Source organism: Primulina tabacum, chromosome 5 (genome assembly GCF_025594145.1).
Source record: "Primulina tabacum isolate GXHZ01 chromosome 5, ASM2559414v2, whole genome shotgun sequence".
NCBI classification, from domain to species: domain Eukaryota; kingdom Viridiplantae; phylum Streptophyta; class Magnoliopsida; order Lamiales; family Gesneriaceae; genus Primulina; species Primulina tabacum.
Window position 1 is genome coordinate 21,440,589 of NC_134554.1, and position 15,688 is coordinate 21,456,276.

Consider the following 15,688-nt stretch of genomic DNA (forward strand, 5'->3'; position numbering starts at 1 on the left):
CCCGGCTAAATGACGGATAATGGTTGTCACGCCCCGAGCCCGGGCCCGTGGCTGCGTGACTGCACAATAGGCCCCTATAGCAACTATTTCGTATTCGTCCTCGCTTTACGAAAATGATTAACCCAAGTTGCTATAGAAGTCCATTGTAAGCCATTATAAACTCATTTTAAATCTTTTATTTTTAAGATGTGGGACAAGGGTATCACAATCACCCCTCCTTCAGAACGCGACGTCCTCGTCGCAGCTTGACCCTCGATCCACCAGCGCCGAGAATCTAGAGGTGGCTCCTACATGTTCAAGAGGTGGCTCCCGTCATGTAGCACTTTGCCCCGCAGGTTCAAGAAGTGGCTCCCATGCACGTAGCACTTTGCCCCGCATAGCACTTATTTCCCGGTGTTCCATGCCGGTGACCGACTCTGATACCATTCTGTCACGCCCCGAGCCCTTGCTTTACGAAAATGATTAACCCAAGTTGCTATAGAAGTCCATTGTAAGCCATTATAAACTCATTTTAAATCTTTCATTTTTAAGATGTGGGACAAGGGTATCACAACTGTACTCCGTGGCTTTCATAGTCGGTTAAACCAGTTTCTCACAATTGCTGATACAAAAATTAAAAAAATAAAAATCATTTCTTTTCTTTTCAAAATGGATGAAATTCTCTCAAAATTTTTTAAATATTTTCCATCTTTTTCTAAAAATGTTCTAAGAAAAATTTATTCAGATAGGTGTGAAAGATTGAGATTTGCTAATTCAAAAAGAAATTCCAGAAGATATTCGTCTTGTAATAAAAGCTAAGGTCCGATTAGGAGGAGAAGTTCCACAGTCATTGCTCATTTGGTATATCCTCGATTAGGAAAAAGCACTGTGCGAAAAAACGAAGGGCCAAAAGGTTAGAGATTTGTCATAAGTGTGCAAGATGGACTTGCGACAAAGGATTCAGATCTTTGGGATGTGTTTCCAATAACAGAGAAGATAAAATTGGTTTCATTACGAATGGGCTAAGTACAGAGTCTTTAGATAACATCTTATTAACTCTTGAGATGCATTCTAGTGGACACGTGCATATTGAGCTTCTCCGTTTATGGAAACAATTCCAAGATGAGCATCATTGTAATAGTCTTAGGAATCCGACCATAAAAGACCCTGCCTGTCAATTTATAAGGAAATTGGATGGGAAGCATATCCTCGACTTATAGAAGGCGTTGAAGCCGTTTCTGGACGTAAAATCAGAGGAAAATTGTGAGCCACAATCACTCTACTGTCTATATGCATGTGCATCATTATTGTTTTTACTGTTTATTCTGCTTAATACAAGAATAAATACTTACGGTGACATTCATAAATGTCATCATATTCAATATTTAGTGACATTTAAGTTTTAGTGACACCTCCAACAAATGTTTTATATTCCAATGTCGTCTTAAACTTCCTGACATTTTTAATGTCATTATATGATGTTAATGACAACTTCATACGTGTTACTAGTTATTCATATAATGACAATTTAAAATGTCAGGAAAACTCTTTTTAAATACATTTATACATGCCTTGTTGTTATAGTAATAATGACAAATTTATATGTCATTTAAAATCATTTATAATGACAACTAAAAGTTTCGTATATGTTATTTATATTGACAATACAAAATATCACTAATGATAGGTTATAAGATTAATTTAAAATGTCTCATTATATAATCTATAATGACACTTACAAATGTTTTCTATACTAGTATATAAGGACATTTAAAATTGTCATTAATACTTATTTATAATGACTTTTTGAAATATCTACATATGAGTTTTACAATGACATTTTTTATGTACATGATTTAATATTCTATTGTGACATAAAAATGTCATATTTTATGAAATGTCATCGATTTTCAATATTTTCATGATATAATATTCAAGGATATAACAAATTAACATAAATACAAATTCAAAATTTTAAAATAGAAATTAAATTGATAATCAATAATTGTCATTAATTTTGCAATCATTAATGTATAAGACTAACAAATTTGTTACCTCGAAAAAACATCTATATCCCAACAAATGTACCAAATGTACCTAATGTATTTAGTTTAAGAACTAGCAAACAATTAAATCTTGTAACGCAAAACATAAGCAAGCTTGCGACGCATCTTCATTCTTCAACCATCTCATCTTAATCAAAATCCAATATTTTTGTCATCTACAATAAAAATTCATATATTTGTATGAATGAAATAAAATTAAAAAAACACAAAATAAAAAGATTAAAATTAAATTCAAACTAATGAATATCATCCCAAATGATAAACTGGAAAATTATTATTTATCCAAATGCACATAGTAGAAATCTTCCTCATTAACTGTCAACTGCAAATATAATTGATATTGGTTTAAAAAGATATAACATGACGGACATAACAATAAATACTAGTTAATTGAAAAGTTGAATATCATACCAAATGACAAGGCCAAGCTATCATTCCTCCAAGTGTATCCCCAACCTTTTGTAAAAGATCATATGGCCTAATCAAACTCTATTCCCGTTCTAGGACAACTAGAACTTGTATTTCACACCAATTTGATCCCAACATCTGTCTTCTACTTCGGTATTTGGATCTATGGTACGAACCACTCCTTTTGCCACAGGAGGTGGAGAGCTAACTTTGAAATGTTGCCACTCTGGCCTGCAAGAGTTCAGGTCCAGCACGAAAGTATCATTCAGGGGTTGCATGTTCGCACCCTCTCCACCAAAAAGAACCACACGACTCCCGACCGCACATGCACTGAAGTTGCAACGTGAGGGTTCAACAATGCCTCCAACAGTCAGCTTTCTCCAAGCTAGCGCTTCAAGAGTGGTAAGTTCCCTTGCCAATCAGCCCCACCCTAGTTGTTTAGTACCAGAAACAGTTTCTAATACTTGACTTGTTTCACTGCCCCATGCATTTTGACACACCAATCGCCATATATCTTCATTCTTTGTCCTGCAGATGCAATGTCCCTTGGTGTCAGCCGTGAAAGAATCTTTATAGCAAGAACTTCATCACTTAACTCCATAATCCCACAAACACCACGGTTAATATTTCTAATCCCATCTGAAACTGCTCCATGAGGAGAAAATTTAAATCTTAACCGTTCAGATGCTCCAGCAGATTCCTTGGCTTATGATCTTGGAAGTGGACCCAAATCAAGATTTGCTTCTAAAAAGAGCTGTATGGCAATTATATGAGTTAAAGTTTCATATTCGCCATATATAGGGGTCATATGCAATTTATTCATCATTGGCGATCCATCTTTTCTAAAATTTAACAACTCTCCTCGAAATTCAATCCCTACTTCAAGGCATCTTCGTATCTCAGCAACTACAATGGGATCCACAAGAGGATGCCTTCTCTTAGCATATGGGCCTCGACATTGCAAAAAACGACTGCATAAAATCAGATAGCCATAAATATGCGAACAATCATACCACGAGACCAGCATAGATTACAAAAAATCCAACACACAGCTATATCGATGGCACATAAATTAGATGATCAAAAATTGGTGGCAGACATAACAATAGATTGAAACAAAAAAAAAGAAGAAACATCTCAAGACAACATTCGACTCAAGAAATGAATAAACATTAACATTATGGAATAAGAGCCACTATAAGTGCTGTTAGGCTACTCTCATCCTGTTCTTCGGTTGGCTAATTCAACCCTTGAGAGCCCAACACCCACAGGACCTAGTACGGATGGCCTTCATTCATCTAGTAATAATACACCATACACCTTAGTCCAACCTAAAAAGTGGCAATGCGATAAAAAAAAAGGTGGCCATGTCATCAACACTTACCTGAATGTGCTTCTGTTTGGTAAATGTTGGGGCTTAGATTAAGTCCAAATAGAGAGCTCAAACAAGTTGTCAGGAGGTAAAGACTAGGAAGCTTGTGTGGCTTTCCCCTATGCAGAGCCAATGCAGGACGGGTAATTAGGTATGACCAATAATTAAAATTTTCATCAACGGGAACTTTAAAATACTAGGAACAAATGCTATGAAACTCTGTGATCCTTCCCTTCCAACCCCGTACTTCAACCATATCTTCTTTCAGCTTCACAGAAACCAACTATCCAATGCTCTATACAGATAATATATTTACTTATCTAAGGCATCGACCTTGTACTTCTTTGACAAAATCCAATTTTTTTTATTCGTCCCGTCTTGGAAAAATTCAATCCACCTTCATTGGAATCCGAAAGTCCAAAACATCAATCTATTATATAATCAAAGCTGCAGTCTAAAAACTACTGACCACAATTCCTTGTATTGTCAAACAAGCAAAGATGGGAAAACGAAGAGAGCGCTTACCAGTTACGACCAAGAACTTCCTCCGCCCGATACCCAGTAACCATTTCGAACGCAGAATTAACGTAAATTATAGGATTATCTGGCTCCAAAGCATCCGTGACGACAAATCCACAATTCTCAGGTTGCAAAAGAGCGTCGACAGGGAACGAAAATTAGCCGCCTATTCCGCAACAGAAACCCTAATCCTTCTCCAATCTCGTCCTCGAGGAATCGTCATCCACGCTGCTCAGATCGGATTCCGAGTTGCTGTCCCACTCCATCGCAGCTTACTGCACAATTCAATACCCAACAATAGGCTGCTGCGTTTGGTTGGAAGGATTAGGTGGGTTTATTTTTTTTTATCCTACCTAATCATCCGTTTGGTATGTTTTTTATTTAATCAGGTCAATCCCTTCTATGAATGATTAGGTTATATTAGGTAGGTTAAAATAATACCTCATCATCCCCTAGGATTATTTATCCCACTCTTAATCCATCCTATTTTTCCAATTTTATCCTTCTCCTAAATCCAAACTCACAACCACTTCCTTCCACCGACCGCCGCCGCCGATTCCGGCCGACAGCCGCCGCCGATTCCGGCCGACCACCGCCAGCCGCCGCTTTTGGCCGACCATCGACCTGCCGCCGCCGGCCGTCAGACCACCTCCGTCGCCGGACCGTCGCCGGACATCCGCCTGTCGTCGCCGGAGTAAAGAAAAAAAAAAAGAAAATAGCAATTTCGTCATTTCATCAAAAAATTCAAAATTATTCCATACTTAAAAATCATACCAAACATAATACTATTTTACATCATATATTACTTTTCTATCACAATCATTTTTTTTTATCATTTACATACTAATCATTAGTTTATTTTATCTTTCCAACCAAACGTAGAATTATTCCACAATAATGAGGATTAAATTGAAGTAAAAATAAAGAAAAATGATGTATACGATGATATAATTTCTTAGAACAACAATGAAAACTTATGAGTACAAAATAATATATTATTTGATGTCGTCTCCCCAAATTTGACTATAAATAAGAGTGCATTGTAATGTATTGAGATATTCCTTATTCTATGAACAAACCTTTGAGTTCATAATATTTTCTCTTTGTTTTTCCTTTATTTCTTCATTTAAAGATAATTAGCATGTTAATTTCATATTCAATATTTTACACTTTGAATAATGAGTAGCCAACTTCCCAAAGTTGAGATGAAAATGTAAAACTCTTAGTATGATAATAAGGTTATTAAAAGATAATAATTTATGTTTTATATTATTTAATCATTATTTATTGTTTATGTTATATTTATTTTTTAATCATTATTATACCCTACTTATAAGTCAGAGTATTTGTGAGAACCCGGATCTTTCGAAGCAAAGCACCTCAAAAAGCTCGGGAAGAAGCTCAAAAAGAAGCCGAGGCAATGCTAAACCTTGAGAATTGAGTGTACGTCACTCGGAAGAGGAAACCCTTAGCTCATAAGCTAAAACCCTCAGCTCAAGAAATCTCCAAGATTCTTGGAAAAGAAACCCTCAGCTCAAAAGCTAAAACCCTCAGTTCAAGGAAGTTCATTCATTCTTGAGGAGTAAACCCCTAGCTCATGAGCTCGATCTTTCAGCTCAAAGCAGCTCAACCAAGCTTGTCCTAACAAGACCAAAAAGGAGCTAAAAGATGAGCTAAAGGCTTGGACAAATTAAGTATGCAAGAAATAACCTTTGCGTTAACCCATGAAGGAGCTGCGGGAGAAGCTAAGGGTTAGGACATATTGATGATGCAGGAAATGACTCTTTAGAAAATCAAGGTCACATTTAAGGAGTGCATGAGATTTTGAACCACTTTCATGACTAATCTTGGAAGTTTGGACTACAATTATTGCCATTCTTGGAGGCCAAGATTTCGGCCAAGGGCTATGTGAAGAGCCTTGAGTTGGCCTATAAATAACACATCTAGGTTGAAAGAAAGACACTCCAAAAGCAAGCAAGAAATTTCGGTTCCCTCTCCCCTTCACTCTCAAAGTTTCGGCCACTCTCCTCCACCAAAATCTCCAAGTTTTCGACCTAGGCTAGCAAGGAGGAAGGAAGGAATTTCGTATAGTCGATTGCGGAAATCTTACGTCGAATTGCTGTCTAAGTGAAGACTGCAATTGCTAAAGTCGCGCCGAAGTGCTGTCGAATTTTCAGAAGAAAGCTTCGTTCAAAAATCTACAAGGGTAAGTGGGCTTTTGTTATATAATCGTTTGTATTTTAAAACTTGAATATGTATATCATGACATGCATGTATGTGTGTCTTCATTTTCGAAAAAGGGCATGATGTCATTCTTTTAAAATTTCGATCGATTATGTGTTCTTTTCTATGCTTCGAAATTCGTTGATTCCGCTGTGTCCGTATGAAAACTCTGAAATCTGAAAATCTGAAAAATTCTGTCTGTTACTTCTGAATTCTGTTGCACTGTTACGATTCGAAGTTGAAATGGGACGAGAATTGTGATTCTGTCTGGCCCCCAATGGTGGGTATAAAACCATTTCTGTTTGGCCCCCAATGGTGGGTATAAAACCATTTCTGTCTGGCCCCCATCGGTGGGTATAAAACCGTGTTCTGGCCTCACCCCTTAGAGGACTAACATATTGGGGACAATTTGACCATGGAAATGAGATGAGTAACAGTGTTCTGTCTGTTTTGATATGTTCTGTTCTGAATTGAGTAATCGGTTTCCGAATTGTTCTGAATCATCTGATGAATTTTGTCATTTATTCGATTTGTCTCTGTCCTGATAAGTTAAGAATATTAAGTTTTGAAAATCTGTTAAAAGAACGTTTTAAGAAAACTAAGTTCTATATGTATCTTTGGAATCGATCGACCCCTCACTTGCTGAGTGTTTCCCAAAACACTCACCCCTTACAAATTTCAGATTAAAATGAAAAGCAACTGAATGATGAGGAACAAGAAGCCTTCTGGGGATGGTAGCCGATGAGCAAGATACAAGAAATCAAGACTTCATTTTCCTTTTGTTCAGTTTCCGCATTTGCAACTCTGATGTATTTTTATTCTATTGTCAATGTAAAGACAATGTTTTATTTATGAAAAAGACTGGTTTTTGGCATTTCGATACGAGGATTAATTGTTTTCAAGTAATTTTTAAACAATGCCGGATGTCATAGACGCTTCGGACACGGGGCGTGACATTTAAGTGGTATCAGAGCCGTCAGATTCATAATCCCGCTGGGATTTTGACAGACAAAATTTGAAGAAGTCAAATTTTGGGCAAAAGCCTAGTACAATCTGAAACAAACTCTCATTCTATCCAAAATTCTTTGAGAAATTCGAATTCCATTTCCTTCAATCGTTATGAAAACTCGTAGTATCGAAAATCCCACGAAAACTTTGTTTATGCATTTCTATCCTTTATTCAATTCTGAAATTTTACCTCAACGGATGTCTTTGTGCTCGTGCTCAATCCTTCCTTCACAAGCGTCAACGTACCATTGAAAACCAAACATGAGAGATTGCAACCCTAAAGGATCAACTCGCTATAGAAAAACAAGAGAACAAGAACTCGTAAAGATCAAGAACCTACTTCAAACTGATATACAACGTCTCATCCTATCACCTTTATAGATCAAAGAGCCAGCTCGCCCTAACACTATGTAACGCATCTCACGTGATACAACCCCGAATCGAAAGTTGTTAGTAAAGATTGAAACTGAGAAGGATCTTGCTCGCCGCTCTCTTTATCAACATGAAGACCTTTCTATCAAGCAAGAACGTTACATCTCCAAGGTTCATGGTGATATGGATAGAATGCAAGAACAACATTACTATATGCACCTTGTCATGGAAAACATGGAAGAAGAAGAAGAAGAAGAGATGATAAGGTAGGCTGAACTGGTATTATGGTTAAATGATATGAAAGAAAGAAGTGTAAAATTTCTTTGAGAATGTACAGAGATAAGTTGAATTATATTTTTGGAAATATATCTATCAGAGATAATTTGACTTATATTTTTGGAAATACAAATACTCTGATATAAGTTGACTTACATTTGGAAATTTACTTATCGAAGATAAGCTTCCGACTTAAGATGAAATGTTTGGTTCAGGGATAATAAATTATTTATGAAAATATGAGATAAGAATTATATAAGTTTGATATTCAGATATAAAAGTTGATTTTTATGTCAATAATTAACGGTATGGACATTTAAATTTGGGATATTAAGCGATAAATTTAAATATGTAAGATTTTGGAATATTTAATAAAGGTAATAACTTAAGTTAAGAAATTAAGGTAATTATCTTAGGTAAATAAAGAGAGTTATGAGATATTGGTGGACATCGAGGGAAATGTAGCATGCATAATAGGTTCTGACTCTTCTTATAGTAAAAAGAAAAATAGGGGAAATATTTGTGGAGAAAGACATCCAACGAAAATTGTTTGTATTAAGGCATGTTAGACTCATAGTTTTGATTAAAGACAGATTTAGTATAAGAAAAATTGTTTGAGGAATTAGTTTCTTCCGTACAAGGTTGAAAGAAATTTTAACTAGGTTATTGGGACTTAGGTCAATAGGCTGATAAGGAGTTATGTTCTAAGATTCTATATTGGTTTTAAGTTTTGAGACATTAATCGTGATAATTTTAAGATAGAATAAAATAAGTATGGATACGCATATATTCAGTGCCGATTTTATTTAGTGTACTATGGTAAATTTCAACGTCATTCTGAGAATTGGTTGGTTGGACAAGAATCATGCAATGGTAAATGGTTCGGGGTAAGAATGCCAAACTCCAATCCAAGAATAAATCATATTTTATGGTAAGGATAAGGAACCGAAATCCTTCCTTTCTGCTTCTCAGATCTAGAAAGGCATGGAGTACGGGAAGAAGTCTAACTAGCAATAATGAGAGAAGCAAAAGAAGGAATTAACCTCAAGATATAAAATATTCCTGTGGTAGCGAGCTTCAGAAAGGTTACTTTGAATTATCTCAGACTGTGAAGTAGAATTCGAAAGTAACTTGATGGTTCGTGCTACACTAAAATCTAAGGAACCCTAGCAAATGGCTTCAGTTAAACTCAAGAAGCTAAAAGATCAATTCCAAGATTTGTTATTCAAAAAAAAATCAGACTAAGTGCCTCTCCTTGGGGAGCTTCAGTCTTATTGACACAAAATAATGGTGAAAGCACAAGATAGTGTGTCGATCTACAAAGAACTCAATAGGATCAAGAACAAATGTCATCTTTCAAGAATAGATGACCTTTTCTATCAGTTAAAAGGAGCTAAGATCTTTTCAAAGCTCTATCTAAGGTCAGACTACCACAATTGAAGGCCAAGGCAGAGAATATTCCTAAAACAGCCTTAAAAAGAAAAGGGTATGGACACTATGAGTTCACGATAATACCTTTTGGCCTGACCAATGCTCCAGCAACATTCATAGAACTCATGAGCAGAGTGTTCAAGAAAATTCCTCGACAAGTTTGTGGTAGCATTTATTGATGACATTCTTGCATATTCAACAAGTGAGGAAGACCGCAAGGAATATCTTGGTCCTGCTGGACAAATGCTCAGAGGAAAAAAAATAACTATATACTAAATTTAAGAAAGGTGAATTCTGATAAAAAAAAATGTCACATTCTTCGGTCATATAATCTCTGAAATGGGCATATCAGTGGATCACCAATAAGGTGGAGGCAATCATAGAATGGCCTTGAGCGAATACTGGAATAGAAATTTGAAGTTTTTGGGATTAGTTGGCTATTAAGAAAATGTGTTGAAGGATTTTCTTCCGCTCACCAAGCTCACTCAGAAGAACTCTAAATTCAATTAGAGTGAAGAATGTGAGAAGAGTTTTTAGATCTTGAAAAAGAAACTCGTTTCTACGCTAGTATTAGTACTTCCCGAAGAAGGCAAGAATTTCACAATTTACAATGATGCATCAAAAGAGGATTGTGATGTGTTCTCATTCAAGAGGGCAAGTAATTGCCTATGGAACGATGAAATTAAAATCATGTGAGCAAAATTATCCAACACATGATAGTGAATTAGCCACAATTATATTTGAGCCAAAGATCCAGAGAATCAATTTCTTTGGTGGCAAATGTGTGAAATTTATCGATCATCAAAGCCTCAAATACTGTTCACACAAAAAGAATTAAACATGAGGCAAATATGGTGGATCGAACTATTGAAGATATTTTAGGGCGTGTGCCATGGACCTCGAAGGAATTAAATAAACACCCCCTTGATTGAATTTGCCGATAACAGTAATTATCATGGAAGTATTGAAATCAGAAAGAAAGCTATCATGATACTTGAATTGTTGATAAAGTAGCTATTATCAAGGAAAAACTGCAGGGCAGCTCATGATCTACAAAAGAGCTGGGCTGATTTAAGTGAAGACCATTGGAGTTTGAAAATGGTGGGAAAGCTTACGATAAAGTTTCTCCTATGAAAGGAGTGGTTCGATTCAGCAAATCTAGAAAGATAACTCCAAGATATGTCGGACCCTTCGAAATACTGAGAAAAATGGGAACCTAGCTTATCAGCGGGCTTTACCACCAGGTATGTCAAGGATTGACAACGTCTTCCACGTCGCACAGCTAAGGAAGTATGTCTCATATCCAAGTAGCATTCTTGAAGTTGAACCGATACTAATCAAAGGAAATGTGAACGAGGAAATGAAATATGAAGAATTCCCTATTCAAGTAATGGACACCAAATACCAAGTGCTGAGATGCCGAACAATTCCATATACAATGGTCAAATCATATGGAACGAGAAGCAAATTGGGAATTTCAAGAATGTATGCGTACTCGGCACCCTCACCTCTTTAAAGATTTAGCTAACTCAAGTTTCGAGGACGAAACTTCCAATAAGGAGGGTGGGATGTGAGAACCCGGATCTTTCGAAGCAAAGAACCTCATAAAGCTCGGGAAGAAGCTCAAAAAGAAGCCGAGGCAATGCTAAACCTTGAGAATCGAGTGTACGTCACTCGGAAGAGGAAACCCTTAGCTCATAAGCTAAAACCTTCAGCTCAAGAAATCTCCAAGATTCTTGGAAAAGAAACCCTCAGCTCAAAAGCTAAAACCCTCAGTTCAAGGAAGTTCATTCATTCTTGAGGAGTAAACCTGTAGCTCATGAGCTCGATCTTTCAGCTCAAAGCAGCTCAACCAAGCTTGTCCTAACAAGACCAAAAAAGGAGCTAAAAGATGAGCTAAAGACTTGGACAAATTAAGTATGCAAGAAATAACCTTTGCGTTAACCCATGAAGGAGCTGCGGGAGAAGCTAAGGGTTAGGACATATTGATGATGCAGGAAATGACTCTTTAGAAAATCAAGGTCACATTTAAGGAGTGCATGAGATTTTGAACCACATTCATGACTAATCTTGGATGTTTGGACTACAATTATGGCCATTCTTGGAGGCCAAGATTTCGGCCAAGGGCTATGTGAAGAGCCTTGAGTTGGCCTATAAATAACACATCTAGGTTGAAAGAAAGACACTCCAAAAGCAAGCAAGAAATTTCGGTTCCCTCTCCCCTTCACTCTCAAAGTTTCGGCCACTCTCCTCCACCAAAATCTCCAAGTTTTCGACCTAGGCTAGCAAGGAGGAAGGAAGGAATTTCGTATAGTCGATTGCGGAAATCTTACGTCGAATTGCTGTCTAAGTGAAGACTGCAATTGCTAAAGTCGCGCCGAAGTGCTGTCGAATTTTCAGAAGAAAGCTTCGTTCAAAAATCTACAAGGGTAAGTGGGCTTTTGTTATATAATCGTTTGTATTTTAAAACTTGAATATGTATATCATGACATGCATGTATGTGTGTCTTCATTTTCGAAAAAGGGCATGATGTCCGTCTTTTAAAATTTCGATCGATTATGTGTTCTTTTCTATGCTTCGAAATTCGTTGATTCCGCTGTGTCCGTATGAAAACTCTGAAATCTGAAAATCTGAAAAGTTCTGTCTGTTACTTCTGAATTCTGTTGCACTGTTACGATTCGAAGTTGAAATGGGACGAGAATTGTGATTCTGTCTGGCCCCCAATGGTGGGTATAAAACCATTTCTGTTTGGCCCCCAATGGTGGGTATAAAACCATTTCTGTCTGGCCCCCATCGGTGGGTATAAAACCGTGTTCTGGCCTCACCCCTTAGAGGACTAACATATTGGGGACAATTTGACCATGGAAATGAGATGAGTAACAGTGTTCTGTCTGTTCTGATATGTTCTGTTCTGAATTGAGTAATCGGTTTCCGAATTGTTCTGAATCATCTGATGAATTTTGTCATTTATTCGATTTGTCTCTGTCCTGATAAGTTAAGAATATTAAGTTTTGAAAATCTGTTAAAAGAACGTTTTAAGAAAACTAAGTTCTATATGTATCTTTGGAATCGATCGACCCCCACTTGCTGAGTGTTTCCCAAAACACTCACCCCTTACAAATTTCAGATTAAAATGAAAAGCAACTGAATGATGAGGAACAAGAAGCCTTCTGGGGATGGTAGCCGATGAGCAAGATACAAGAAATCAAGACTTCATTTTCCTTTTGTTCAGTTTCCGCATTTGCAACTCTGATGTATTTTATTCTATTGTCAATGTAAAGACAATGTTTTATTTATGAAAAAGACTGGTTTCTGGCATTTCGATACGAGGCTTAATTGTTTTCAAGTATTTTTAAACAATGCCGGATGTCATAGACGCTTCGGACACGGGGCGTGACAGTATTGATTTATTGTTGCTGTATGTTAGACTAAATTATAGGAACTATTTAAATGTTAGTTTGGTATTACCAACCATTTAAAGTGGATGCCTTGATTTATTATATATGAATATATCATAATATTAATTTCTTAGTACCATTTAAATGTTTGTTTTGTTTGACCAACCATTTAAAGTGGGAACCTTGATTTAGTATTTACAAATATATATATAGCACAATAAATACTTGACAATATTTATAAGGTTTGGTATATATTATATATTTATAAGATACTAATATATAACATAATACAAATATGATTATTTAATATATTGGAACCATTTTATTAAGTGGATTTAAAAAATGTTCATTAATATTAATTTTATTAAAATACCAAGAGTGGATCTTCTAATCTCAACTAGGGGTGTTCATCGGTCGGTTCGGTTCGATTTTCATGTTTTTTATTTCGATTTTTTCGGTTTTCGGTTTTTGAAATATATAATCCGATATCCGAACCATTTTTCTTCGGTTCGGTTCGATTTTCAACCAAAACGGTTCGATTATTTCGGTCGGATTAATTGGGTTATGGTATAATTATTTAAATTAATAATATAAATATATTGTAAAATATAATATGTTAACTTTTCCTTAGTAAAATATTTAAACATAAGGTCTAAATTAATTAAACAAACAACAATCAAATAAAAATTGTTCAAAATGGTTTTTCATTCACTAAATATCATATCAAAATATATAATATAAATTAAAATATAAAAAATTATTAATTTAATGAAATTTCGGTTTTTTCGGTTTTGACATATATAATCCGAAACCGAACCAAATAAACTTCGGTTTTAACATTTATATCCGAATTACAAAATTCGGATTTCAGTTCAGTTCGGTGTTCGGTTTTTCGTTTTGGATTTTCGATTTTTTCGATTTTATCCGAAGTTTGAACACCCCTAATCTCAACTACTTAAATTAAAATTTGAACAATTAAAAATTACCAATTAAAGATTCAAGCAATTAAAAGAAAAAAAAAAACAAAACAAACGAATATTGTAGTGGACTTGTAATTACCTTAGCTTCCTCGTAGATACGATATTCGGACTCACCGAATTATATTAATTATGGACAACCTGCTCTTGGGAGTGGAACAATCAAAGTCACATCAGTTATGCGAAGTCTCCATTTCTAATTTCCAATTCGTTTACTGAACTTCGTGTCATCGATTTTAAGACTTATTTATTCTTATAAGAACTTTAGTTCTTAATCCATTTAAGTCCAATAAGTCTTCTTTCAGTTATGATATCTTCATTACGTGTAACGGCTGCTACTAAAATACTACTGATTTTTTTAAAGCAATGGCCGAAATCATAAGCAAATAAATCCATGGAAAATTCGAAACTTACATTGTATAAACACCCTCCAATGACTGAATAAAATAACTACAGTTATCAAACTTGAAAGTGCAATAAATCACAAAGTCTACCATTTTAAAAGAAAAACCCAAACATGATATCAAAAATATGACAAACCAATCAACGTATTAAAAATTCATAAACATTCAAAAATAATTTTTTAATCCATGTCTAAAAATCATAATGTACGGAATAAATGCAAGGTCCTCGGGTTTTCACGTGCACCCACAACTCAGCCTACTCAGTTTTCAGCGCCTTCAGTCTCCTCATCCACATGATCATCTGCATTAATCCCAACTAGTGAGTCTCAAGACTCAACACAGCTGAACCATTATATCAAGTACATATACATATAATGCAACAGTGAAAAATACTGTAAAAAAAGTAAGTTTCGTGATCTTTCAGAGCATAAACATAAACATCAACATAACTGGGGCATAATAAATCATGTCATAAAATATCATCATATACGTATTCAATTTTCTTTATTGTATTCAGATAATTAGTTGTGACTTTCGTATCAGCTCTAGGTCGATGGATCCATCTACGTATAACTGTGGTACCTAGTGGCGGGGATATCAGCGACACTCTCACCCATCAACCGAGCTTTGGCCTTACATGTTCGTGTTAATATTAGTCACAACCAACTCACCTCTTTCAAAAACATGTCATCGTATTCATCACTTGTAAAATTCATGCATATACATACATTTTCTTAAAACCAAGCATGCAACATATTTTCAACATTTTCGTAAAAATTCCTATTCATAATCAACATAAACATTTTAAATATGCATTTTCAGTTACCAGGGCAGGACTGCTAACTCGATTCAGGTGCAAAATGATCATTTTGCTCCTGAAACCTTGATTTTACCAATTTACCCCTGGATCTTAAACTTCGACCTAAATCCATCAGAAACTTAACCAAACTTTAACCGTAGTTCAAAGACTCCTAGCCAAATCCCGTATGACCCAATTTAAACCATTTATAGCCTCAAACACATCAACATAATCTGTTGGACCACTCAAAACGAGCCATGTCCACTAAAAATCGCTTAAACACAAGAAATGAACAAGCGCCTAGGCGCTGGCTGCGTAGCTCTCAGTGCTACAAGTGTCGATCTCTAAGCGTTGCGGCGCTAATGACGCTGCCCTCACGAACAAAAAATCATTTTACAACCTCGAAGCAAAACTCATTCCTACGCCCAATTAGCCTGGACCAGACTCGAACCAACC

General features: G+C 35.8%; 1 pseudogene; it reads right to left on the minus strand.

The window, feature by feature from the left end:
- Positions 1-2,274: 2,274 nt before the first annotated feature.
- Positions 2,275-4,638, minus strand: LOC142544929 (adagio protein 1-like; annotated as a pseudogene).
- Between the last annotated feature and the right edge of the window lie 11,050 nt (positions 4,639-15,688).